This window comes from Pinus tabuliformis, chromosome 2_1 (genome assembly GCF_031772625.1).
Source record: "Pinus tabuliformis cultivar Carrire ecotype Pingquan chromosome 2_1, CPIR1, whole genome shotgun sequence".
Taxonomy (NCBI): domain Eukaryota; kingdom Viridiplantae; phylum Streptophyta; class Pinopsida; order Pinales; family Pinaceae; genus Pinus; species Pinus tabuliformis.
The window spans coordinates 392,110,100-392,137,674 of NC_142299.1; positions in this window are offsets into that span (position 1 = coordinate 392,110,100).

Below are 27,575 nucleotides of genomic sequence, written 5' to 3' on the forward strand. Positions count from 1 at the left end.
CACCATATGTGCTTAGTTAACCTTTCTCTTACTTCGTTGTTTTATAGTTTATGTTGTTTTTTCTTTTTGGGGTTTTGTTCTTGTTGGTTTTCTAAAGTGTTTAATGCAAATGGAAATCCTATTCTAAGGTCTTAAGAATACTTTTAAAGGACAAGTATGGATAAAGATTTCAAGACAAGGCCTATGTCCCTAATGGTAACTTCCAAAACTTAGCACTTCAAAAGAACTTAAAACATGTTATTGATGGAATTAGTATTTAAACAAAAGTGTAAATATACAGCTAGTTCAATCAAAATAAAATGAAATAACCAAATAATGAGCTAGTGACTATGAGACCCAGTATCCTTGCTGCTTCAGCAGAAGGACAAGATGATTCTATCATGCCATTAGTCATTAAAAGGCTATGTGCATCACTAATATACAATCAAAATAGAATGCAACAACCAAACAATGAGCTAGTGACTATGAGACCCAGTATCCTTGCTGCTTCAGCAGAAGGACAAGATGATTCTATCATGTCATTAGTCATTAAAAGGCTATGTGCATCACTAATCTACAATCAACCAGTTGAACACACTTGCATGAATTAAAATTGCATGAATGAAAAATCTAATCTATCAAACTTGAAAGCAATCAAATAACATAATGAAATCAAAGCAAAATTAAACACACTTGCATGAATTAAAATTGCATGAATGAAAAATCTAATCTATCAAACTTGAAAGCAATCAAATAACATAATGAAATCAAAGCAATATTTACAAAATTAAATCTACTCTACCTTACATTCTACAAAGCAATATTTACAAAATGAAATCTACTCTACCTTACATTCTAATATGCTCCATGACATCTACTTCACATCTCCTTCCATGTTGAGAACATCAAAGCTTTATTCAAATTCTTCAAAAGTACAAAGTACAACAAAGTTCTCCAAATATTTCAAAAGCCATCAAGGAAGAACTACAAACTCCAAGCTAAGAACTCACAAGCTAAAAGACTAACAAGCTAAGCTCAAAAGGACTAACAAATGAAGGAGAGAGATCTCCTATTTATACAAAAAGATGAGAAGCCATCTCATTAATGAGAGTCTATGAATCTCTCCCTCTACCTCTAGAGTCCTAATCAAAATAGGAACTGATAAGACACATGTCTTCTTAGAGTTACAATACAATTAGGAGATGTGACACATATCCTCATGATCCCATGATTCTTTCCAACCAAATTCGAATTTGGCCTTAGAGTGCCACATAAGGGTCTTCTAGAAGTCTCCTTTCAACCTACACATGTCAACAACCTCAACCCATTTGTTAGGTATAAGCATATGCACATTATTTTCTAATTTTTAACCACAAATTCACTTAAAAGGCTTAGAATTAATAAAGATTGGAAAAACATAAAGGTGGCCCAATGATAATGAAAGTGGAATGAATGTGGTGACATAGTAGTGAAATGGAGGTGATATAATGGACATAATAGTGAAAGTGTAATGGAAATGAATGACATTTTCAAGACTCAACATACCCCCCAACTGAAGCTATTGCATGTCCTCATGCAATATATATTACATTAACTCTTTTGATCCTTGAGCTTTGGCTTAACTTTGCATGATATCATTTGATAACTTCATATTCCTGCAAAGTGTTTCACTTGAATTGCAACATGGTTGGTTCTTGTGTTACAACCATTTTTTTTTTTTTTTGCCTTCCATTTTGATCTTTGAACTTTGCATAATGATATTTTGATTATTGTTGCAAAGTATATCTTTATTGGATTGCATGATGGTTGGTTCTTGTGTGACAACCATGATTTTGTTTGTATCCAATTTATCCTTTAAGCACTTTTTCAAAAGCCATTGTATGCTCATAATAGCAATGTAATAATTAATATATGTTGGAAGTATGTGAGCTCCTGAATATGATATGGACATGGCAAGATATGAATATGAATGTATTCCCCCCCCCAACTGATAGTTTGATGTGTGCTTCAATTCCGCGTGCCTGAGGAAGAGAAATCCAAATAGGAATCAACCATGTGCTGTTATTCAAAGCTTAATTACATTTCTTTAATACCTAACAGTCCCATGCAACGTGTGACTGTGTTTCAGTTTCACGGCCAGCAATAAAGACGTGTAAATAAATATGGCACTTCTCCAACAGTTATTCCTATGACTCGACGTTTTACTTGCTAAAATATCGGCACAGTGCTGCTACTCATGGATCTTGTCTTCCTTAACATGTTTTGTGTAAGTGTTTAATTTGACGTGCTTGGCAGTTTGATAATATTTTCAGCCAAAAACTATGCATTGCTTTTCTATTCGCTCTTCACAGCATCTTGGCCTCTAAGAATCCTCTTGGCATAGTCGGAGTAATTACTGCATTCAAATTTCCATGTGCTGTACTTGGGTGGAAGGCATGCATCACTTTGGGTGGAAAACATGAATCCTCTTTCCTCCACGTTTAACTCAAGGTTGGAAATATTCTCACACTCTATTTGTGATTATGGATCGTGGTTAATTTCACTACGACTTCATTACCACCATGCTCACATAAGCCTTCACTCCTCCACATTTTTCTTTCTCTTCCACGCACACAGCCACTCCATTTCATAGTACTTTCTACACTCTGTTTTCATTAGCTGCGGAAGCAAGCCACTTTCCGCAGCTGATTCAACTTTTCGCAGCTGGCTCAACTTTCCTTATTGAAGATCAGTTGAAAAACACTAAGGATACTTGGGAAAAGTTTTTGACAAGAAACCACTTCCAAGAACTGACTGAAGCCTCTGGAAGCAGTTCCCCAAAAATTCCAAAGCGAAGTAGGAGGAAAAAAAAGAATATTACAGCCCAATACTCTCCTACAATAAACATTCAGGAAACTACTCAGAAAGAAGGAGAAGAGGGAGCTAAAAACAAGAAACAGAAGAAGGACAAGGGCAAAATAACCATTCAAGAAACCTATCCATCCCCTGAACCATCTATAGAGGAAGATTCTCAAACTTTGGCAGAAAGATTAGCACATCTTCAAGCTGCTGCCATAATAAAGAAACAAAAAGGAAAACAGAGTGCACAGGAAAAGAGCACTAGTCCACACGTGAGGAGGAGAAGTAGGCTAAAAGGAAAGAAGAGTGTAACCCAAGAAAAACAATCACACTTTATTGATTTAGGTGAAGAAACACCTGAAAAAACTCCAGCTCAGCCAGACATTGAGTCAAGTCCTCCACATGATGAAAGCCCTTTTCAGCCAGAAAGAGAGGACAGTCTTCCTCCTCCACCAGATTTTGATTTTGAGCCTAGCCCAAGAAAGACACCTGAAGTAGATCCTAATCAGCAAGAGGTATATAACTACCTAGAGTCCTTGGAACAATCAGCTGCAGGACCAAGCACCACCTTGCCACTTGATGCACAAGTACAGTCTTTAAAACAGGAAGTCCTAAATAGGGACATCAAACAGGAAAACAAAGCACTCAAAGAGCAGAGTAAGGTAAACAAGATTGTCCATGATAACACTATGCTCCATTTAGGACTGTGGCAAAAGAAGAACAGGAAGCTGAAGAAAAAGTGTAAAAAGTTGAGCAGGGCATTGATTAATCTTAAGTTCAAATGTCTAGTCAGGAAACCAAGGACCATTTTAGCATCAAAGAGCAAGAGAAGAGGACTAGATGTTCTTGCAGAATCCTTAGAGCATATGGATTAAGGGAAAATAACTAAGTTTTGGTTGCATGAGGACATGCAACACCTTCACAGTGGGGGTATGTTGAACCTCGAACCTGCACCTTCCTATACACCCTCTCAGCTTTCTTTTTCCACTCATTTCATCCACTTAGTTGATTAAATCATTGTATTTTAGTTTAAAAAAGAGCTTTTGACATGGTTTTCTAACTACGCTGATGACTGTTGTTTGGTTTAGAATTTTATTCAGACAGCTGCGGAATCTTCCCAGTTTCCGCAGCCGACACAGGTTTCCGCAGCCGACCCAGGTTTCTGTAGCCAGCACAGGATTCCGTAGCTGTTTTGTCAAACACCATGCTACAGGTGTCCTCTGAAGAAACGAGCCAGATGGGCAAGTTACAGGAGTCAAGGACATGGAACGTGTCCCTCCAGATCATCCAGCACGCCCATAAAAGCCCGCGGTCAAACAGGGGGCAAAGGATAGTCAACGAAAGTGTTCAGCGGTGGCACGGCTCTGCGTAACTCTGTTTTTGAGCACGTGAAGCTACGTGGCACAGTCCTTAGCCACGAAGACATCCTGGTAGCGTGAATCCAACAGCCATACCTCTCAGATTTAATAAACATGATGACAGTTACCTAGATCCGGGCTGAAGAGGATTTACGTGTCTCTGGCAGCGTGGTTAATAGCGTAGATTTAGTTAATTTGTTTAGCTTTCTTTCCTTATAAATAATGCGTCCATGAACGCTGTAAAAGTTAATCTCTGGTAATGTAATTCGAAGTTGTTGTATTTCCCCACTGCACTTTTACATTGCTGTTTAATATATGAGAAGACTGGTTTAAACTTAAGCTTGTAGCTGTTCGTTGAATCGGCTGAAGTGGCAGAGGGCCCCTGCTCACTAAAGTCTTGTAAAATTGTCCTTTAACTCTTGCATTACCTTTTTTTTCCTGTTCATGTATATTAGCTGTACAGTTGTCATTTAAATGCTGCGTTTTATTTCATCATGTATATTAGCTGTACATAACAAAGCTTTTTGATTTCTGTTGATTTACATTTTCATTGCTGCTCTTTTATGGTTACAACTGATCAGTGTTTTCTGCAGGTTTTCTTAGGCAGCCCGGGGCAATTTTTCACCTTTTCTTTTTATAACTATTGGCATACGAGATCATCTTGTCTTTGTCGCTGACTCTTGTTTTCTGAAGTTTGATTTCCAGTTCTGTCATTTCCTTAAGTTGTACATTTATTTTCTGCTCTTAGATATCATGCTATTCATCTGTTAACGGTTTCTTTCTATAATCAAATAACTTTATTAGGAACCAGAATATCACTCATTATAGCTTGATTTAGTTTGCTTTAGATCTCACATTGCTTGACTTGTTCATGATTGTTTCTCATAGGGTAAATTAAGCTGAAAGGCAAAAGGTCAAGAGAGTTAAAGTAGTGTGATTAGTTTCTTTTATGCAGTTTAACTTCTTTTAGATTTCACATTGCTTAACATTTCATGATATCTTTTCACAAGGAAGATTGAGTTGAAGAGTTGAAATAGTGTGGATTAGTTGTTCTTACTTTTAATTGAATTTAGTGTAGATTTCACTTTCATTTTCATTCAGCAACAAAGATACATTAGTTCATTGTTTGATGTCTTTATTTCTTTTCAAGAATTGATTTCATTGCAGTTATTTTAAAGCTTTCTTTCTTTTAAGTTTTGAAAAACCACTTAGAGATCACCATAATCATCCATATTTCACTTGCTTTATCACCTTTTCATCATCTCACATTAGGGAAAGATAAATTCAAAAACAAACTTAAAAAAAACTAAAAACGACAAAAGACTAAGGAAATGGTTATCTAGTACATATAGTACACTTCACTTCGTCAGTTTACGAACCCCGGGTTGACATTTTAAAGTAGCAATTTAGACCTCACTAAATTGACCAAACAGAAGGGTAGGTGGTTTTCTATGATTTATGAAAGATGAATGGACATGAACTAAATTACGCATCAATATCTTCTTAGAAGTATGCATAATGGGCACTCGTTGGATGTGGAATTTAATTTTTCATCCAACGAGTGTCTACACTTTAAATTTGAGTATACCTATAAGGAGACAAGACAAAAATACAATTAAAAAAAGTAGTTTTCTTCTTTTCCTTCCAAAATTCATCACTCTTAATTTATTACTTTAACTATTATTTTATTATTTTTCCTTAGGAGGCCACTTTTAGGTTGAAATATCGTCCAATGCATGTCATTGATTGGTTTGTTCTATAGTTGGTGATCTAGTATTTTTCTTTGGTATATTGCATTATCAGGTGATCTAAATTAATGTGAGTTCAGTTAGTTAATGCATGCTTGCATATAGTTGCTACACTTCAGATAACTGAATATTCTCTCATGAATAACTCATGCATGTCAATTCAGACAGAGACCCAGTTGAGATCAAAGGAGGGACAGTGTATTATCAGTTGGATGGATTTTTTTCCTATAAAAGAAGCTCATCCATGGAGAAGGATTTATCTCCTTAAGGATTGTGCAGTTGGATCAGAGGTTAGTGAGTGTGTGAAGAGGCCAATTCACACAAGTGGCTGCCCTGGACCCCAAGGAAAATTGCGCAAAGAAATAGGAGGCTTGGAGGGTAGAGGAGAAGGTTTGAGAGAGGCCTTTGACTGTCTACGAGGACCAGAGGGATTTTAGAGAGAGTAGGATAGCTTGTGAGCTGATTCTTTTTGTAATCCATACTATATTTCCACTTGTATGATAATACAAAGATCAGGGTTTTAGGCTGAGGCTTTCCCTAGAGTATTGTTTTGTTTTTCATGTGTAAGATTTCTTCTTCTCTGTTATATGTGTTCTGATTGATCTAGCTCAAATTGGTTAAGCTTTCGCAAAGTTTGTTGTAGAAGTAGATCTAGTATTTTGCTTTAGTATATTGCATTATCAGGTGATCTACAGTGGGAATTTCTACATGGTATCAGAGCAAAGGTGATCAAGGAAGAACAATATACAAGAAGGAGAAGTTTGAAGTTTGTGATTCTTGAATATAGAAATCGAGTTCTTATCACATCTCTATTTCACCTATGGCGTTCAATGGTTTAAGACTCGAATATGCCCTTGGTGGCAGTTCGAATTATATAGCATGGAAGCAGTACTAGAGGATAACGGTCTAAAGGACTTCATTGATCAAGAAGTCCCCAAGCCAACTGTACTGTTGAATTGGCTAAATGGAAGAAATGTACGGCTAGAGCAAGGAGAATCCTTCTGGAGGGAGTTCGAGATCACATAGTCTCGAGTCTCCATGGGAAGGAGACACCATTTTCAATGTGGAAAATATTGAAAGATCTATATCAGAATAGCAGTGATTAGAGGAAGCTAGAACTGAAAGACATGCTTTGGAAGATCAAGTGTGAAAAGGGCGATACGAACTCTATGTATCTGAACAAGCTCACCACATGAAGGGATGAGCTTGGAAGTGTAGGAATCACGACAATTGATGATGACATGGTGACTCTTGCACTCCTCGGTCTTCCTAAGAGCTGGCATAGCTACCAGGACTCAGTTAATGGAAGAGAGAAACTGCCAGATTGGGAATGACTTTGGTCGGATTTGATGCAGGAGGAGATAAGAAGAAGCATCAAAGATGGTTCTTCATCCATGGAGGATGAATAAAATTGTGCCTTAGCGAGTAAGGTGAAGAAGGGGAAGGAGAAGGTTTCTCATTTCGAATCTAGTTCTTCCCATGGTGGGAAGAAGTTTGACAAATTGAAAGTACGATGCTTTCATTGTCATGAGGTGGGCCATTTTGCTACAAATTGTCCACTGAGGAAATCCAAGAAGGGATCTGTGGAAGGATCAGAAGGTGAGGCACTTGCCTCACAATTCAAGTTGGATTTCACACTGTTCGCATGCGTGGTTTCATCCATGGTGGGAAGCGGTTGGTTTCTTAATAGTGGAGCTTCTTTCCACATGACCGGCAACAAGAGTTTGTTCAGTACTTTGGAGGAGAAATATCTCTAGATACTCATAGTGATGGGTAATGATGAAAATTATAGTGTCTCAGGTGTAGGCACGGTTATTTTTCAAAGGGAGCATGGAGCTCGCATTACCTTGACCGATGTCAAGTATGGACTAGGACTGAAGAGAAATTTGGTATCGATCGTGATGCTGGAAGACAGAGGCTATGATGTAGTCTTCAGTAAGGGAAAGGTTTTCCTTAGACACATCATCACTAGACAAGTGAAGGAGATCAGATCACGGGCCAAGAACCTGTATTCTCTTGAGGTTCAAGATGCATGCAAAGCCTTGAGGAGCAAGGCAACTGATGGATACTTAGTGGTTGAGAGTGAGATTACATTACCTCTCAACATGCAGTGTCAGACGAAGTCTCAGACGATTGTGGAGGAGCCATGATTGGTGAAGCAACTTCAGGAGGTTGTGGAGCAGCCACAACTAGAGAAGCTGAGAGGAGGTCGAGTAGATACATCTACTCATGCAGAGACCTCCAGTAGGGGGAAATTTTGAGCCAGGAGGGCAGAGGGATCACATGCATCCATACCTCTAGGTAGGAGGTGGGGCGATGTAGAGTGATCATCCCAAGGAGGAGGGACGGGATCCTTGAGGTACCCAACCTCTTTTATTAGACCTTGCTACAGGAGCCCCGATGAGGAGTAGTAGGACTGACTGATTGGGTAGAGACAGATGCAGATGGAGTGGCAGAGGGAGCTATAGTGCAGGAGTCCCAGGACTGTGTAGAGCTAGCAGGTTGCAACAATGCAAGAGGCACAGGAGTGTTGCACCATTGTATGATGGCACAGAGAGGTGTGCAACGGTGTGAGCTACATGGAGTGTTGCAAAAACTCAGAGGTCAAAGTGGGAGCACTTGTCAGTAGCAGGTAGAGCTTCAGCATCAGAGTATGTTTCTAGCCCAACAGAGAGGTCAGTGGGGAGTTTTTTTTGTTCCGAGAGTTGTTGGAGCAACCACACTTGGTAGAAGTGTTGCATGCAGAACATTCCAAAGATACATGATCATGTTCGAGTTGAATTCCTTTCTTGTTGAGAGGGAGTGTTGAAAATGGTTACAAGAAATGCTAAAAATAGAAGTGCTAAAAATATCACTACTATAAATAACAGTTTGGGTACCAGTGCTGGATTGAGCAACAGAGAATGAAAAATGGAAGTGCTAAAAATAGCATTCTATTTTTAGCACTTCAGGTTGGATTCCTATTTTAGTTAGTCCCTGGACTAAACATAGGAAGTAAAATTCGAATTTGAACTTAACAGTTGTTTGAAAATAAATTAATTAATTCACCATGAGTTAATTAGTTGTGAAAAATCAAACATGAAGTGTATGTGAGGACATGCAACAGTTTCTCTATTACTTGAGGAATTTATCCATCAGTTAAAGAGATAAGGATGTGAGTTGTAATTAGTTGGCTCAGTTAACTGAGTCAAGTCTAGTTAGATTGATTTAAACAGTTTGTTTAAATTAATGTGAGTTCAGTTAGTTAATGCATGCTTGCATATAACTGTTGCACTTCAGATAATTGAATATTATTTCATGAATAACTTATGCATGTTAGTTCAGACAAAGACCCAATTGAGATCAAAGAAGGGACACTGTACTATCAATTGGATGAATTTTTTCTGATAAAGGAAGCTCATCCATGGAGAAGGATTTATCTCCTTCAGGATTGCATAGTTGGATCAGAGGTTAGTGAGTGTGTGAAGAGGCCAATTCACACAAGTGGTTGCACTGGACCCCAATCAAAATTGCGCAAAGAAATAGGAGGCTTGGAGGGTAGATCAGGAGGTTTGAGAGAGGCCTTTGACTATCTATGAGAAGTAGAGGTATTGCAGAGAGGGCATGATAGCTTTTGAGCTGATTCTTTTTGTAATACTGGCTATATTTCTACTTGTGTGATCATACATATTTGGGGTTTTAAGCTGAGGCTTTCCCCAGGTTATTTCTTCTGTGTTATGTGTGATTGATTTCTCCTTATCAGTTATATGTGTTCAGTTGATCTTGCTCAATTCGATTAAGCTTTCACATAATTGTTTGTATAAGTAGATCAAGTATTTTGTTTTAGTCTATTGCATTATCAGGTGATCTACAAGTGGGAATTCTACATGGTATCAGAGCAAAGGTGATCAAAGGAGAGAACAATATACTGAGAGGGGATTTCAAAATTGAGTTTTGGGCCGAGAGTTTGCAGAGAATATATGAAAATTTATGTACAAAATTTTTAAAAACAAATAGCATATTTGGATTCCTTGCAGAAAAATATCCAAATTCAAAAAAAAAAATCAGCTGAATCGGAGTTCAGATGAGGGAGATATCGCTAATTTAAAATAAGCTCTTTTTCCAGAAAATTTCATGACGGGGGGAAAGTGGAAATAGATTGGTGTGCTAGCCAAGAACCTGTATGCACTTGAGGTACAAGATGCATGCAAAGCCTTGAGGAGCAAGGCAAAGGTTAGATAATTGGTGGTTGAGAGGGAGAATAAATTACCTCTCAACATGCAGCGCTAGAAGAAGTCCCAAACAATTGTGGAGGAGCCACGATTGGTGAAGCAGTTTCAGGAGGTTGTGGAGCAGCCATAACTAGAGAAGCTGAGAGGAGATCAAGTAGAGACATCTACTCATGCAGAGACCTCCAATAAGGGGAAACTTCGAGCCAGGTGGGCAGAGGGATCACATGCTTGGAGTGTTGCAACAGCTCAGAGGTCAAAGAAGGAGCACTTGTCAGTAGCAGGGAGAGCTTCAGCATCAGAGTATGTTTCTAGCCCAACAAAGAGGTCAGTGAGGAGTTTTTTTGTTCCGAGAGTTGCTGGAGCAACCACACTTGGTAGAAGTGTTGCATGCAGAACATTCCAAAGGTACAGGATCGGGTTCGAGTTGAAGCCTTTCTTGTTGAGAGGGAGTGTTGAAAATAGCAACAAGAAATGCTAAAAATAACACTACTATAAATAGCAATTTGGGTACCAGTGCTGGATTGAGCAACAGGGAATGAAAAATGGAAGTGCTAAAAATAGAATTGCTATTTTTAGTAGTTTAGGATAGATTCCTATTTTAGTTGGTCCCTGGACTAAACATAGGAAGTAAAATTCAAATTTGAACTTAACAGTTGTTTGCAAATAAATTAATTAATTCACCATGAGTTAATTAGTTGTGAAAAATCAAAAATGAAGTCTATGTGAGGACATGCAACAGTTTCTCTATTAATTGAGGAATTTATCCATCAGTTAAAGAGATAAGGATGAGTTGTAATTTGAGTTGTAATTAGTTGGCTGAGTTAACTGAGTCAAGTCCAATTAGATTTATTTAAACAAGATCAATAAGAACACATATAACTGATAAGGAGAAATCAATCACACATAACACAGAAGAAATAACCCGAGGAAAGCCTCAGCCTAAAACCCCAACTTTGTATTATCATACAAGTGGAAATATAGCCAGTATTACAAAAAGAATCAGCTCAAAAGCTATCCTGCTCTCTCTGCAATACCTCCGCTGCTCATAGACAGTCAAAGGCCTCTCTCAAACCTCCTGATTTGCCCTCCAAGCCTCCTATTTCTTTGCACAATTTTGATTGGGGTCCAGTGCAGCCACTTGTGTGAATTGACCTCTTCACACACTCACTAACCTCTAATCCAACTACGCAATCCTAAAGGAGATAAATCCTTCTCCATGGATGAGCTTCCTTTATCAGAAAAAATTCATCTAATTGATAGTACACTGTCACTTCTTTGATCTCAACTAGGTCTCTGTCTGAACTAACATGCATGAGTTATTCATGAGAGAATCCCACTGAAGATCACCTGATAATGCAATATACTAAAGCAAAATACTAGATCTACTTCTACAACAAACTTTGCGGAAGCTTAATCAATTTGAGTTAGATCAATAAGAACACATATAACAGAGAAGAAGAAATCATACACATGAAACACAGAAGAATACTCTAGGGAAAGCCTCAGTCTAAAACCTCGATCTTTGTATTATCATACAAGTGGAAATATAGTCTGGATTACAAAAAGAATAAGCTCACAAGCTATCCTGCTCTCTCTGCAATCCCTCTTCTGCTCATAGACAGTCAAAGGCCTCTCTCAAACCTTCTCTTCTACCCTTCAAGCCTCCTATTTATTTGCACAATTTTCCTTGGGGTCTAGTGCAACCACTTGTGTGAATTTGCCTCTTCACACACTCACTAACCTCTGATCCAACTGTGCAATCCTGAAGGAGATAAATCCTTCTCCATGGATGAAATTCTTTTATAGGAAAAAAATCCATCCAACTAATAGTACATTGTCCCTCCTTTGATCTCAACTGGGTCTCTGTCTGAACTGAAATGCATGAGTTATTCATGAGAGAATATTCAGTTATCTGAAGTGTGACAATTATATGCAAGCATGCATTAACTAACTGAACTCACATTAATTTAAACAAACTCTATTAAATCAATCTAATTGGACTTGACTCAGTTAACTGAGTCAACTAATTATAACTCAAATTAGAACTCATCCTTATCTCTTTAACTAATGGATAAATTCCTCAATTAATGGAGAAACGGTTGCATGTCCAACATAGACTTCATGTTTGATTTTTCACAACTAATTAACTCATGGTGAATTAATTAATTTATTTTCAAACAGCTGTTAAGTTCAAATTCGAATTTTATATCCTATTTTTAGTCCAGGGACTGACTAAAATTGGAATCCATCCCACACTGCTAAAAATAGCAATTCTATTTTTAGCACTTCCATTTTTCATTCCCTGTTGCTCAATCCTGCACTGGTACCCAAATTGTTATTTATAGCAGTGCTATTTTTAGCACTTCTATTTTTAGCATTTCTTGTTGCCATTTTCAACACTCCCTCTCAATAAGAAAGGCATTCAACTTGAACACGATCCTGTACCTTTGGAATGTTCTGCATGCAACACTTCTACCAAGTATGGTTGCTCCAACAACTCTCGGAACAAAAAAAAAACTCCCCACTAACCTCTTTGTTGGGCTAGAAACATACTCTGATGCCGAAGCTCTACCTGTTGCTGAAAAGTGGTCCCTCTCTGACCTCTAAGCTGTTGCAACACTCCATGCATCTCGCACCATTACACACCTCTCTGTGCCATCCTGCACTGGTGCAACACTCCTATGCCTCTTGCATTGTTGTAGCCTGCTATCTCTACACAGTGCTAGGACTCTTGCCCTGTAGCTCTCTTTGCCACTCCATCCGCATCTATCTCTACCCAATCAGTTAGTTCTGCTACTCCTCATCAAGGCTCTCGTAGCAAGGTCTAATCAAAGAGGTTGGTTACCTCAAGGATCCTTCCCCTCCTCCTTGGGACGATCACTCCACATCACCCCACCTTCTACCTGGAGGTATGGTTGCATGTGATCCCTCTGCCCACCTGGCTCGAAGTTTCCCCCCTGCTGGAGATCTTTGCATGAGTTGATGTCTCTACTGAATCTCCTCTTAGCTTCTCTAGTTGTGGTTGCTCCACAACCTCCTGAAGCTGCTTCACCAATCGTGGCTCCTCCACAATCGTCTTAGACTTCATCTAGCGCTACATGTTGAGAGGTAATGTACTCTCCCTCTCAAACACCAAGTCTCCATCAGTTGCCTTGCTCCTCAAGGCTTTGCATGCATCTTGAACCTCAAGAGCATACAGGTTCTTGACCCTTGAACTGATCTGCTTCACCTGTCTAGTGATGATGTGTCAAAGGAAAATATTTCCCTTACTGAAGACTACATCATAGCCTCTGTCTTCCAGCATCGCGATCGACACCAAATTTCTCTTTAGTCCTGGTCCATACTTGATATCGGTCAAGGTAATGCGAGCTCCATTCTCCCTCTAAAAAATAACAGTGCCTACACTTGGGACACTATACATTTCATCATTACCCATCGCTATGAGTATCTGGAGATCTTTCTCCTCCAAAGTACTGAACAAACTCTTGTCGTCGATCATGTGGAAAGAAGCTCCATTATCAAGAAACCAACCACTTCCCACCATGGATGAAACCATGCATGCGAATAGTGTGAAATCCAACTTGAACTGTGAGGCAGTGCCTCACCTTCTGATCCTTCCACGGATCCCTTCTTGGATTTCCTCATTGGACAATTTGTAGCAAAGTGGCCCACCTCATGACAACGAAATCATTGCACTTTCGATTTGTAAAACTTCTTCTCACCATGGGAAGATCTAGATTCAGAATGAGAAACCTTCTCCTTCCCCTTCTTCTCCTTACTCGCTTAGGCACAATTTTCTTCATCCTCCATAGATGAAGAACCATCTCCGGTGCTTCTTCTTATCTCCTCCTGCATCAAATCCGACCAAGGTCGTTCCCAATCTGGTAGTTTCTCTCTTCCATTAACCGAGTCCTGGTAGCTATGGCAGCTCTTAGGAAGACCGAGGAGTGCAAGACTCACCATGTCATCATCAGTTATCATGATCCCTACACTTCCAAGCTCATCCCTGCATGTTGTGAGCTTGTTCAAATACGTAGAGATCGTGTCTCACTTTTCACACTTGATCTTCTGAAGTTTGTCTTTCATTGCCAGCTTCCTCTGATCACTGCTATTCTAATATAGATCTTTCAATGTTTTCCACATTGAAAATGGTGTCTCCTTCCCATGGAGACTCGAGACTATGTGATCTGGAACTCCCTCCAGAAGGATTCTCCTTGCTCTAGCCACACATTTCTTCCATTCAGCCAATTCAGTAGTACCAGTTGGCTTGGGGACTTCTTGATCAATGAAGTCCTTTAGACCATTATCCTCTAGTACTGCTTCCATGCTATATAATTCGAACTGCCATCAAGGGCATATTCGAGTCTTAAACCACTGAATGCCATAGGTGGAATAGAGATGTGATAAGAACTCGATTTCTATAACCAGGAATCACAAACTTCAAACTTCTCCTTCTTGTATATTGTTCTTCCTTAATCACCTTTGCTCTGATACCATGTAGAAATTCCCATTGTAGATCACTTGATAATGCAATATACTAAAGCAAAATACTAGATCTACTTCTGCAACAAACTTTGCGGAAGCTTAATCAATTTGAGCTAGATCAATCAGAACACATATAACAGAGAAGAAGAAATCATACACATGAAACATAGAAGAATATTCTAGGGAAAGCCTCAGCCTGAAACCTCGATCTTTGTATTATCATACAAGTGGAAATATAGTTTGTATTACAAAAAGAATCAGCTCACAAGCTATCCTGCTCTCTCTGCAATCCCTTTGGTGCTCATAGACATTCAAAGGCCTCTCTCAAACCTTCTCCTCTGCCCTTCAAGCCTCCTATTTCTCTGTGCAATTTTCCTTTGGGTCCAGTGCAGCCACTTGTGTGAATTGGCCTCTTCACACACTCACTAACCTCTGATCCAACTGCACAATCCTGAAGGAGATAAATCCTTCTCCATGGATGAGCTTCTTTTATAGGAAAAAAATCCATCCAACTAATAGTACAATGTCCCTCCTTTGATCTCAACTGGGTCTCTGTCTGAATTGACATGCATGAGTTATTCATGAGAGAATATTCAGTTATCTGAAGTGTAGCAACTATATGCAAGCATGCATTAACTAACTGAACTCACATTAATTTAAAAAAACTGTTTAAATCAATCTAATTGGACTTGACTCAGTTAACTGAGTCAACTAATTACAACTCAAATTAGAACTCATCCTTATCTCTTTAACTGATGGATAAATTCCTCAATTAATGGAGAAACTGTTGCATGTCCTCACATAGACTTCATGTTTGATTTTTCACAACTAATTAACTCATGGTGAATTGATTAATTTATTTTCAAATAGCTGTTAAGTTCAAATTCGAATTTTACTTCCTATTTTTAGTCCAGGGACTTACTAAAATTGGAATCCATCCCAAACTGCTAAAAATAGCAATGTTATTTTTAGCACTTCCATTTTTCATTCCCTGTTGCTCAATCCAGCACTGGTACCCAAACTGCTATTTATAGCAGTGGTATTTTTATCACTTCTATTTTTAGCATTTCTTGTTGCCATTTTCAACAGAGAGTTCCAACCAGAGCCATTATGCATCCTAGAGCAAAGGAAAATCATGCTCTAGAATCGAGAAATAAATGAAGTCAAGTTGCAGTGAAGACAATTTGGGCCCAAGGAAGCCACATAGGAAATGGTCGATCACATGCAAGCAATGTATCTATTTTTGTTTGCTAGTTAAATAAAATGTGAATAATATTGTAAATATTGTATAGAGATGTGTATATAAATCTCTATGAACAATATATTTAAATTCAACATGTTTTGTTTATTTTTATATGGTCATTGAACACCAAGGACGGTGTTCCCCCGAAGGGGGAGGGGTTGCGATGACCCTAAACATTTCGCACTTGTGTAGATATTATAAATATTGTCCTGGACATTTTGTACTCATATATATATATATATATATATATATATATATATATAGCACATGTGTTGAGTCAAAGGGACAACTAATTCTAGGGCTGACGAGGATATTTTTATTGGGACAGATGGTAGGTACGTAGCAGGAGATTATGTGGCATGGAGATGATTGGTTTACAAGATCTGGAAGGAAGACATAAAAACCAACCATGGATGACTAGTGTTGGGCAATTTAATTGTCGATTAAATTACTTCATTAAATTATCGACTAGGGTTTGTGAACTTGTGAAGTGTATGTGCACCGTATATTCTAGGAATCTATTTTTAATCAAAGAGAATGGATGAAAAATGTAAATTCAATTTATCTATGACTAGTTCTTGTTAAGTGTGTGCACATGTTTTGTCTACAAGGCATTTAAATCAACTTCAAAGAAAACTATTCTAATGAACAAGCATTGAAATCTATTTTATTTGAGCATTAATTGAAATCTATTCTAGTTGACAAGGAATGGAAGCCTTATTTTATTAGACAATGAAAGGAAATCTAATTTAATTGACTCAAAATGAACAGTTACTCTAGAAAATTTTTAAAATGAATTATATTCTAATTCTAGTCTATAGAAAAAGAAATGAAAGTTTGATCTAATTGACAAGAAAGAGATAAGTCTATTCTAATGAATTTGAAATCAATTCTATCTAAAAGCATGAAAGGAAATCTAGCTATCAATAACTAAAATGGAACTAGATTAAGGAGCAGAATCAAAGAGCATAAAGGAAATGAAACTTGAAATGAAACAGCCTTTATAGATTATTAGTGTGCATATATTAATTTGAATTAATCTTATCATGCAAGATAAATATGAGGCTAAGCATAAAATTAAACAAGAAATAAATGTTTTTGGAGTTTTTGATTTACTATCGAGTGTTGAACTTGTTACAACAAAAGACAGGTAAGAAAATTGTGCTTGAAAACAAAGTACTAACATCTAACTATTCAAAATATGAATAGAAACGAATGCTAAAAAGAATGAAATTGAAAGAGCGACTACGTTATCTCATAACTCCATGGGTGGGCCTTTTGGTGAGCATGAGGAAATAAAAACTCAAATCATTGGATTAAATCACCAATAAAATTCACAATTGCACCATGAATAGAGTAATTGCATTAACCATAAATAGAGTCTTCTCTCCGAGAGTAGAAATAATTACAGACATTTGAGATTCTCTTTCAGATTAATCACATCGAAATAATTTTGTGATTAATCCAAAAGAGAATCTCAAACATCATTATGGATCACAAAAGTATGAGATCAAAAAAAATTATAGACTTAATAATTGACTATCTCTCTTCTAGATCGAAGAAATTTATATTGTTTTATGATCCAACAATTTTAAGAGATAAATACCGAAAAGTAAGTCCTTCATTTGATAACTAGGTTTTAAAATTAGAATAGGAAGTTTACTCTCATGATTCGCTACTTGAAGAGAAAATCATGAGAGGGATTCTGATCAACACATCATCCAATAGAAATTATAAAATTCATATGTTTCTCGCTTGATTTCTCCATTCTTGCTTGATGATAAGATGAACTCCTTGAAATTCTGCACAAGAATAGTCTTCTATTACCAGGTTTGACTCTTGATTTGACCAACAAGGTCATATTTTGTAAACTTCCAAGTGATTCGAATAGGTGTATATCCATGTGAGTGAGATATGACATATGTCCATACGTCCTACTTGACTTAAAACTCTTGGGAACCTACTCAACCTTGGATTTCACTGCAGAAACGCTAGTTAGCTATGGAATATGCACATTTTGGTAGTTATAGCAATGTTTTAACCAATTTCACAAATAGATCATAGACTATGAGTTGCAAGTGAATGGAACATTTTATTGAAGTTACGCATGACTTGGATGACCTCATAATTCATGGATGAAGAAAAAATGTGCACAAAATGGATGAAAGAAAGGGAAAAAGGTTTCTAAAATGAGGACAATTTAGAGGTTCAACAACTAGGCCAACTGATAGAAAAAGTTGGAACTTGACAAGATAGATGGATGAAGGTTGATTGGTCCAGAGGATATGGAACATTCTGGGGAAATAACCACCTAGAAATAGAATTCGGAAAATGAAAGGACAGGGTGGAAGACAAATTGAGAAGGAATGATGAATAATAAGGAGATACACTAGATAAAGGAAGTTGGAGAAAACAGGAGCGTAGTCGAAGAATATGAAAGACAAAGAGAAAAATCGAGAAGACACTCAATCATTAGTGAATGTTAATACTAAGTGAAAATCCCATGTTATATGAATTTTTTGGTGTGTAATCGAACATAGTTCTTTCCTTTGTATATTTCCTATGACAACGTAGTAGTGAACATATTCAAGGGGAAAATTTGTGTGAAGGAAGTTGTGTAGGCATAGATGAGCATTGGAGGTAGCACCACCATAGGATGACACAGCTACAAGAGGCTAAAGTTTTTGTAAGAATACATGTGCAGGAAAATCTAGGAAATAAAACAACAGTGCAGGGTTAGACTTTGTCCTTAAGCAGTACTTTTCCCATAAGCAGTGACTTTACACATCAATCATTCCATGGATCTAGTAATTGCAAAGTTGAAGTGTTGGGGAAGTTCCCTCCTAGAAAATAAAGGTTAAAAAGGTTTAGTCATATTCCCAGTAAACTATTGGTGCCTATGCTTAAATTTCATTTGAAAACAATTGGAGATATCCACTATGAAAAAGGAAATATGCACACACCTACAACTCTTCAGGGAAGGACTGTATTTTTGGCTGAGTAAAGGAGAGTGTGTCAAAATTCCTCTAGGTGAGGGTGGAAAAATATTTGGATCCCCTGAGGCTTCAAGGTGTAGATATTGATCTCTAGACTCCCTTGACTGTCAAGGTGGAGATTCCATCTTGAACTCCTAATCAAAAGAAAGTTCCCAACCTCCCTTACTAGTTCTATGAAATTGGCAATAGGATCTGGACTCCCTTCATTGGGTGGAGCAACTTTGGTAAACTAATTCAAGGTGGAGGTGAATCCTCTAGAGACTCTTGTGTTGATTGAGGGTGGAGGTTCCTACCTCTAGATTCCCTCATTGGCATGTGGTTGAGGTAGCATACCATTGGTTTCCGTGGACTAGCTTGTGTTTGACTCATCTTGTGACTCAAGGGTGGAGGTAACTTGGACCTCTAGAATCCCTGGTTCAATAGGCATATTGGTTCATCCTTTGAGCAACCTTATTAAGCTCTGGAATATGGCTCAGGGGTGATAGATGTACAAGAGGTTTGGTTTCAACCCATCTATGGTTGGGAGGTGAGTTATTGTCCCTGACTCAGATGCCTATCTACATTTGAGATAAATATATCTATCATGATTATGTAGTGAATTAATATTGCTATTAGTGTGTTAGATATATGGTGTAATATGAATACCCATGTATGTTTGGAATGTGGTCACTGGTTGATATTATGGAAGATTCATAAGGTACTATGTATAACTTATGTCATGCATTTAATTGTGTGTGTGCATAATATATGAAATACTCATTATTCACTAAGCTTGAAATTATGGTATGCATTATGGTATAGAGTATATATAGAAGGTATGAAATACTCATTATGCATTGAGCATGGAATTATGGTATCCATTATAATGTAGAGTATATATATATGGCCAACCTTAAATAAAGGTTGTCCCTACCATGTAGGAAGAACACATCCTTATTTAAATACTTGTAACACCGGAAAGGGCATAACTCAGTTAGTTAATTTCTCTACAAACAATGCACATTTCAACTATAGGAAACCACATTAAAAAAAATCCAACTATACTCCTCTTGAATATTGTGAGTGCCTCATTGTTAAATCGAAAAATAGTGTTAGGGTCCTATAATTTATAGGATCTCAAGGTAATTGAGTATTGTATCTCAGGAATCTTATTTTGTAAATACTTGTCAATCTGCCAATGCTTTCCAAATAAAAGAAAAAGAATTAAAAAATAAAAAGAGGGTATAAATAAGAAAACAAAAAAATATTGAAAAAAAGAAGAAAAGATTGAACCCCACCAAAAGAAAGAAAAGTCAAAAAGGAATGATACTGAAAGTGTTGCAAGTCTAAATGCCACTACTCAAAGATAGTTTTGCTTCATTACTGAAAATAAAAAATTGTGTGCAACTTGTTCAAAATGTCACAATCAATAGCTTTTAGTTTAATCATACAATGTAATCATGATTAAACTCCTTCAAATTTCTATAAATTAAGATAGAGAATAAAGAGTTACCCAATAGTTTAATCTGGGTAAATCACTAGTTAGGTAGAAAATGCCATTGATCCAACTCTTTAATCTGGATCAATAGAAGAAATAAGGGATAGGTTAGTGTTACAAGGAAAAGTGTCTATGCAGAACTGCTAATCCCACTAAGGCGTGGTAGCTACCTTAGAAACAAACGAAGTAAAACTACTTTCGTTTACCTTTATGAAAGATAGACGAGAGAAGAATAAAGGAGACCAACCTCTGTCTTGCGCTTGGCTCCTTGCTCGATTCCTCTCTCTTCTGATAGTCCTTTGCTACTTGTTTTCTGGTATACCCAGCTTCACATAGTACCTGTAGAATCAAAGCAGCATAACACTATACAAGAACATGGATCTACTATCATAAACAATCTAGGATCAGATATAAATTGACCATACAAATGCATAAAACATAACTGACACAAGAGTATGGAGGAAAACTTGAATAGATTTATTGATAATCAAGAAAGAGCCAAGAGAGTTACAACCAGTTGTTCTGACCCAGCATCATCCTCTCAGCAAGTGAGCCCTTCTTCACCTCATGCAAAGCTTAGATCACCCAACACTATGATGTTGCCTCAAGAAACCAACAACAATTCCTACAAGATGCAAAATTCCAGCCTCTGAATCTCTAGGATGAGGGATCCATATATAGATGTCTGCAAGGGAGATGAGTCAGCTTATGATTTGATTAGTGTCTTCCCTCTGATAGTTCTTGCTTCCACTTGGAGATTGATGATCTCTTACTCATCCTTGGTCGAATTCAGAGAGGCAAGTGTCACAGGAGAAGTTTCTGGAAGATTCCATGCTTCTCCACCTCGCGGATTGACACTTCCATTTGTCTCTTCTCGCCCATCGCACCCCATAGAAGATCTTTTTGAAATGCAACGCACCCATTGAGTGTACTTAGGTGAGATGCAACGCACTTTGCCTATGGAGCAGGTGAAATGATCCTGTTTTGACTAGTTCTGAGTAGTTTTTCATGGAGAACTTCTGGGAGAAGCTATAATCAGTTGACCTTGTTTCTTTAGGGGTTGGAACAACATTTTTAGGGACTTAGGAGCCCTTGGTTTATGGACATTTTATTCTTGGGGTTGCAGTGCCCAAAAATGTCTATAACAGTTGCCCCTAAAGCATGAGGTCGTTAATCTTTTTTGATGTCGGGTGAAATGCTTTATCATGAGGATCCGAAGTTCTTTCAAGCTGGGAGGAGACCCGTAATAAGATACAATACAATACATTATCTTCATAATATTTTCATTATCTATCTGAGGCGGGCATTCCCATGCTCAGCTTTATAAATTCATTTTCATGTACATAGGACAGACAATCATCTGAGTGTAGACTGATGATTCTGGAGGAGCCATCATCCCATAGATTGGATGATTATCTATGTAGCAATGATGTACATTTGATGTCTTCATTTTCCTAAATATATATCGTAGCCCGGATGGATGAAACTAGATCCGGGGTCTTCAATCTCGTTCGATCTTCACTCAAAGTACAAGTCCATCCATGTGAGAAATGTTCTGGAGTCGAACATGGAAAGACATCACCTGATTACCAGCCAATGATGTAAGTTGTTAACAAGCGCGAGAGGAATCACCGATAATGATAATGATCCTCAAGGTACTACAGTACAATTCACGTGGTGTGAATAAGGGACTTGGCGTCGAACACCATGCAAAATCTTTCGGTCGAAGGCCATTGATGTAAACCTGTCGCCGGAAGTGAGAAACTTGCCATTGAGGTATGCAAGCTTCAAAGTACTGAAAGGGGTGTCCCTAGATCGACTTCTTGGATAATGAGCTGATGTCGACAAGAAGCGATCCGTCATAGGAGGGCCTTAATGAATCCCACATCAATGACACGGAACAGAGCAAATGATTTTAATGGAGGTGAAAACGGTTTGGTGATATAAGGTTCAGGGTGGCGGTCATGAAAGAATGGAGTGTAAATGTATTGCAACGGGTGAGACACAGGTGAATTCTCTGAGTGACTTCTATTGAACATATCGGCGACACTGACATGATGGATTGGTAGCATTAACCCCAAATGTGGATGGTGTGATGTGACCATGGTGATGTGACCGGTGAATGAAACAACCCAACCCGACTTGGATGCGGAGTGAAAGTGTCATGTTCAAGAGAGACTTGCTACCAACAAAGTTTCTTCAAGTTTTCTTCCCAATTTTTCCCCAGTCATTGCTTACCAGTACCTCTTTATTTTTGTCAAGCTTGAGGAGGATAACATATGCTTGTTCTATAATTTGCCCTTCGGGCAAACCCATCGCTATGTTTTAATGAGCCTAGCGATAGTGAAACTCGTTCTTGTCTGCTATGGACAAGTTTGTCGCTATTAGGTTTTAACGAGTTTAACGACAAAGATTATCGATCCTTTTAAATTTTAGAGAGTCTAAAAAGGGACATAAAGGAAACTCCAAAAATCCTTTTTCGTCATCTAATCCCTTAAATCCAAAAAAGTATAAAACAATACAGAAGGGATGAATTTTTGATACTTTTAACGAGCCGAATAAAACAAGCGCTCGATCTTTTTGTGTAATAATCCCTCAGGTCCAAAAAGATTAAAATCTAAAGGAGGGATAGCACCTCCGGTCCCTTTAATGAGCTAGAGAGGCCAATGGCTCAGCAATCTTTTCATATTTTACGAGTCAGTTGAAAAGAGCTTAAAGGAGACTCGTCTTTGAGGAATGAGTGATAAAATTGGGTAGCAGCTGATTCCAGGTAAGGTTTGGAATTTTCCAATCACGGCAGTGTTACAAGGATGGCTAATAGGATCACTCTTCGCAGCTGTTCCTCGAAAGGGGTAAATAATCAAATGGAGGTGAATGATCGGCCAATACAGAGTGGAGGTGATGATGAGAACACGACCAAGGCTTTAAAGGCTGAAGTACTACATTCACGATGGTTATTTACCGGGAATTGGTTCATTTTTTATTGAGCTTAAGCGCTAGGGGAAACATTTGCTCATTGCTTATGTTTATTTTTAACGAGCATAAAGTCTGCGGTAAAACTGCTCGATTTGACGGTCATTTTTTGACTTTACCATTAATAGCTTTGTTCTTTCAAAGATTGTATTGCATGCTCAATTTCTTCATCAAACTAGTTATAAATGAATAATATATGCTTGAAAAATGAGTTAAGACACTAATATTTTACTCAAATTATGTAAAATTAATTTAAAAGTGCTTTTACCCCTCATTTTACCATTTCATTTGAACTTTGGCTTGCGGGTAATATGGAGTAGAGCTGTCATGCGACAACCCTAATTTGGCAGCTAATTCGACCATCATGTGATTGCGAAAATGTGATCCATGATCTGTGACTATGGCCTGTGGGACGCCGAATCTGGCGACTACATGATTGAAAAAGAAGAGGGCAGCTGTTTCACCAGTGTTATCTAATGTAGGCATCGCCTCGGCCCATTTGGTAAAATAGTCAACTGCGACTATGATATACCCATGCCCCCCGGTCGAGGTGGGGTTACATGTCATGAAATCGATGCCCCATTTGGCGAATGGCCCAACAGCAACTATTGGCTGCAAAGGTGAGGGTGGTCTTCTAGTTTTGCTATCGAAAATTTAACAGGCATGACAACTTCTGACTGCGATTATGCAATATTTGAACATTGTTGGCCAGAAGTATCCTGCTTGTAAAAATTTTTGCGTCGTAGCGTAACCGGATTGATGCCCCCCACACGCGCCTGAATGGCAATCATTCAGGACTTTTTCGGCCTCCTCATGGGTGAGGCACCTCCTCAGAACTGTATCAACACCACGACGGTAAAGTGTATCACCGACGATCATGTAGTCTTTTGATTGGTATCGAATACGTTTTTGTTCGGAGCGGGAGGTATTAGGCCTATATTTTTGGGTTTGGAGATAAATGATTATATCTCCATACCATGGATTGCTTGAAGATATCAGAAACAAAGATTCATCCACGATAGTTTCTTTGGATGTTTCATCGTTGGATGACGATGGGAGATCGCATAATAATTCTGCGAAAACAAGGGCTTTCTTTGACTTGGATTTTATGAATTCCATATCAAACTCTTGTAGAATTGCTATCCATTTTGAATATTTTCCCCCCAGCAACTTTCGCGACAATATATAAGTCATGGGGTTACAATCTGACAGAATGGTAGTTTTCCGAAAGAGGACATAGTGTCGAAATCTCTGTATCGCTTGAACAGCTGCTAGCACTAGCTTTTCAACATAACAATATTTGCTTTCTGTATCATTTAAGTTCTTACTCAAATAATATATAGGATGTTCAATTCCGTTGTCTTCTTGAACTAAAACCATTGCGATGGTTGTATCCACTGCAGCCAGATACAGGTTAAAGTCTTTTTTATAATCGGGAGCGTACATTAATGATGCTTTCATTAGAGATTCTTTTAAAGCATCAAAGGAAGCTTGCGCAACCTGATCCCAAACGAAGGGCACTTCATTTTTCAATAGACGTGTATAACCTTTAGCAAGTTCGGCGTAATTTGGAATGAATCTCCTCAGAAAGTTTGCTTTCCCTTGGAGTTTCTGAATCTGAAGCAAATTCGAAGGTGGAGGCAAATTTATGATTGCCTGAACCTTACATGGGTCGAGATGAATCCCATCCTTTGAGACTACAAAGCCAAGTAAACGACCAGAGCTGACACAGAACACACATTTGTGTGGATTGAGTCGTATCTTGTAGTGTCGGCAACATAGAAATATCGCTCTTAGATGCTGCAGATGATCAGTCCGCTTTCGCGAATGAGCCGGAAGGTCGTCGAGATATGGTTGAACGATGTTTTTGATGTCATGGAAGGCATAATTCATTGCCCTCTGAAATGTTGCCCCTGCGTTCTTTAAACCAAAGGGTAATTTTCGATATGCGAATGTGCCCCACGGACAAATAAATGCATTTTTTTACTGGTCCTGTGGGCGGATATTTATTTGATTATACCTAGAGAATCCATCCATAAATGAAAATATTTCGCATCCGGCGCACTCATCAATTATTTGGTCAATGAAGGGTGTAGGGTAGTTGTCTTTTGGACAAGCTTGATTTACATCCCTATAATCGACGCACATTCTAATCATTCCTTGTTTTTTCATAACAGGAACAATGTTCGACACCCAATCGATTAGAGGAACCGGGTAAATGAAACCAGCATGGAGGAGCTTTTCAACTTCCGCCTTGATGGCAGCGGCTTTCTTGGGGTGCACCTGCCGTAGCCGTTGTCGTATTGGTTTGACATCTGGATACATCTTGATTTCGTGTTCAACGATACTCGAGTCAATGCCTGGAATTTCATTATATGACCAAGCAAAGACATCTCTGAATTCGCGAAAAAGAGCGTTGTATATTTCCAGTTCTGAAGGAGAACAACATTTGCCAACATAAATATTCTCTACAACATCTGTTTTGGTCGAGATATTTATGGCGATAGTCTCTTCAATGTTGGACAAGTTTCACTCGGAATCCACCGTGTTTATAGTATTTGATAGGAAATCAAAAACTGAGGGATGATGAAGGTCATTAGGAGTATCTTCTTCAAAATCCGGAAGAAGGGAACGATGGTGGTAATCTTCCCATGGTGCCCCTTCAATTACCATTGATTGAACAATTCCTTCGTCGGTGTAATGCACTCGCGACCAAGGATCTGAAGGGGTGCCATATTCCTTAGACCTATCTATCCAAACGCTTGATGAGCGTTGATTTGGGTTTTCCTCCCATGCTAGTAACATTGATTGCTACAATATTTCTATTTGGCTTGGAGGCAATACCTTTGTATGATCCATGTTTATATCGTTTTCTGAGATCTTTTTAATCGAAGATATCATATTGCAGGTTCCTACTGATGCTACTTCTGCCAGATTTATTGGAGGTGGAAGGGCAAAAGTTCCCATTAATATAGGGTCTTTTAGTAGGCCTACTCTGATATTTTGAAGCGAATGGGGGCTTCCATGGATCATTGGAATGCTTCCCGTAACTTGAGAACCATTGGGGAGGAAAGTTTGTTGATTGACGATTGTAATCCCTCCTTGAAAGGGAAATGCAATCTTCCTAAAATAGGTCGACACAACAGTTGCCATAGCATATATCCATGGTCTTCCCAGTAGGATGTTGTAATCGAGGTTTTCGTCGATTACTTCAACATCTATTTCTACTGTTTTCCCCCCTAGTTCAACTTGCAAGTTACTTAGAATACCATATGGGGTATATGTTCATCCGTCGAATGCTTTTAATGTCGTCGAAGATCTCGACAAGGTTGGAGATCCTAAAGTTTTCCAGCAACTCATTGACATAATACATGTAGATGCCCCCTCATCAATAATTGTTCGATGAACAGTTTTGTTGAGGGATTTCACTTGAACAAGGAAAGCTAGTTGAGCTGGTAACTGAGGATCGCATCCTTTATGATTAAAGGATACAAGATTGGAACCCTTTGGGTCTATCCCACCGATAGCTGATAATAAAGCCTGCTTTTGGGATGGGCAATTTTGCAGTACTTCAAGTGTCGACATAGCAGATGGCAATTGGGCCAGATCTTCCACTATATTATAATGTTGTGCTGCTCTAGCACGAGGATTAAATGTCGACTTGTGTACTACTCCCTTTGGCGGTTTTATTGTCAGTTCAGGAATGATGGGCGGCGCAACTTCTGTCGAAGTTGTTGTCAAACTACTAGGTTGATCTTTATCCTTGTTGTTCGACAGCTGTGGATTCCCATAATCTTTGTTCCTTGTCGATATCAAAGCATCATTTTGCTGTTTGGAAACCAACAACATCAGCACTTGAGACAGGGAAGCATTTCCACTGTCAACCAGATTTGTTCCTGGATTTGGAAACGGATCAGTTAATACTGCCGGGGTTTTTGAATTATTGAAGAATTTTTTAAGCTCAGCTCTGTGTGGACAATCTGCTGTCCAATGATCCTCATCGCATATAAAGCATGGACGATTTGGTTTCCTATTTCCAGAAGGGTTTGTAGAAGATTTTTCAAGTGATGGTTCTTCCTGTTTCTTCTTCTTCCCTTTGTTATTCTTCTTGCATCCTGGTTGCTTGGTTTCTTTGCCTTTATCTGTCGAGACGACATTTACTTCTGAGGCAAGAAGTTCTTCTTTTGCATTTTGACTGGAAATCTTACGGGCCTTTTTAGATGTAGCCTTTGTCAATTTCGTGTCTGTTGCGCCAATCACGCCATCA